The sequence below is a fragment of the Marmota marmota genome, unplaced genomic scaffold (assembly GCF_001458135.2).
Source record: "Marmota marmota marmota unplaced genomic scaffold, marMar, whole genome shotgun sequence".
In the NCBI taxonomy this organism is placed as follows: Eukaryota; Metazoa; Chordata; class Mammalia; order Rodentia; family Sciuridae; genus Marmota; species Marmota marmota.
This window is the reverse complement of record NW_026000068.1, coordinates 24,998,662-25,000,818: the sequence shown is the minus strand read 5'-3', so window position 1 is coordinate 25,000,818 and position 2,157 is coordinate 24,998,662. Positions and strand designations below refer to the sequence as shown.

The 2,157-nt window shown below is 35.0% G+C and overlaps 1 protein-coding gene across 4 annotated transcripts in view; it reads right to left on the bottom strand.

The window, feature by feature from the left end:
- Positions 1 to 2,157, bottom strand: part of Nexn (nexilin F-actin binding protein) — a 48,957-nt gene that overhangs the window by 26,709 nt on the left and 20,091 nt on the right. The gene's annotated exons all lie outside the window — the stretch shown is intronic.

Below are 2,157 nucleotides of genomic sequence, written 5' to 3'. Positions count from 1 at the left end.
TAATTTGGACTTTTGGGAATTTTTGCTTTTAAAATATTTCTGTTATCTTTTTTTTTTTATTGTTAAAAGTTTAACTCTTAATTGGACTTTGGATTTTGCTTTAAAAATTCTGTTATCGTTTTTTTTTTTTGAGATGGGGTCTTACTATGTTGTCCAGGCTGATCTCAAACTCCTGGGCTTAAGTGATTCTCCTGCATCAGCCTTCAGAGTAACTGGATTACAGAGAGGCCTGCATACTAGGTTCAGGAAGCTTTCCTTGAATCTGCTTGGTGCTAGGTCTATGTTAGGACTAGAGATACAAAAAAAAGGCAACATGGTTTCTCTATCTTGTTTTGTATATTCTACTTTAAATGAACATAATAATCATGGTTTATGTGTGTCCAGCAATATTTAATATATATGACATAAAACTGCTGGGTGTGATGGTGCCCACTTGTAATCCCAGCAGATTTTATTTATTTATTTATTTATTTATAGACAGGGTCTCCCTATGATGTCCAGGCTGGTCTCAAACTCCTAGGCTCAAGTGACTGGCCACAGCTTTCTAAGTAGGTGGGACTAGAGATGCTCACCACCATATCTGGCTATTTTATTTTTTGATAGGCTTTATTTTTTAGAGCAGCTTAGATTCATAGCAAAATTGAGTGCAAATTACAAATATTTCCCAAATATACCTATCCCCACACATGGACAGCCTCCCTATCTCCCATTTGTTAAACTATATTGACACCAGAGTCTACTGTTTACATTATGGCTCACTCCTGGTGTATATCTTATGGTTTGGCATGTATCCACCCTTATAGTAGCATACCAAATAGTTTCACTGTTCTAATAATCCTCTGTGCTCTACCCACACATACTCCCTCTTCCCCATAGCAACCTCTGCTGTTTTTACAGTCTCTTTAGTTTTGCCTTTTCCAGAATGTCATATAGTTAAAACTATTGTATTTTACAGTTTGACATCTGCTGCTACTGCTTTTTCTTTTTCTTCTTTTTTGGAGTGGTTGAAGAGGTTGTGGTGCTGGAGGTCAAACCCATGGTGTCTCACATTCCAAAACCGTTTTTTCCCTTGCAGCCCTGTGATTTAACTCAGAGCCTCACACGTGCTAGGCAAGTGCGCTACCATTGAGCTACATCCTTCTCCCCTCATATTGATTTCTTTCTTTTTTTTAATATTTATTTTTTAGTTGTAGTTGGACACAATACCTTTATTTCACTTATTTATTTTTATGTGGTGCTGAGGATCGAACCCAGGGTCTCACATGTGCAAGGTGAGCGCTCTACTGCTGAGCCACAACCCCAGCCCTCATATTGATTTCTATCACTGAGTAATATGCATTTAAGTTTCCACTACGAAACGACTTGATAGTTCTTTTTTAATTATTTTTAGTTGTAGATGGACATAATAACTTTATTTTATTTATTTATTTTTATGAGGATCAAATGCAATGTCTTATATGTGTTAAGCAGGTGCTCTATATTCTTGTCTGGATGTACCATTTTATTTATCCATCTTTCTACTGAACAGCATTTTAGTTGCTTCCAAATTTTGGCAATAATAAATAAAATGAAAATTCATGTTGCCCTACATCCTTTCTCATGCTTCAGGTTCTAAGTGTTCTGGATTTCAACCATTCTAATAGTGCAGAATGGTATCTCATTGTCATTTTAGTTGGGATCTTTCTGATGACATGTGTGTTAAGCATCTTTTCATATCCTTATTTGCAATTTGTGTATTTTCTTTAGTGGGTCTCCGTAAGGTTTTTGGCTGATTTTTTTAAAGTCAGGCTGTGTTCTTATTGTTGAGTCTGAAGAGTTCTTTGTATACTTTGGATAACAGTCTTTTCTCTGATATATCTTTTGCAAATATTTTCTCCCAGTCTATACAATAGTTACATGATGAGATGAAGTGAGGTGAATAATGTATACATTGTGATGCAATATTAAGCTACTACTTCTCTCTTTCTCTCTGATGATTCATTCTTCACATAGTAGAAATTTTAAATTTTACAGAAGTCCAGCTTATTGGTTCTTTCTTTCACAGATTGTACCTTTGGTATTATATCTAAAAAGACAATACCAAACTGGAGGTCATCTAGACTTGCCTATGTAATTATCTTCTAGGGTTGTTTTTTTTTTTTTTTTTTTTTTTTTTGG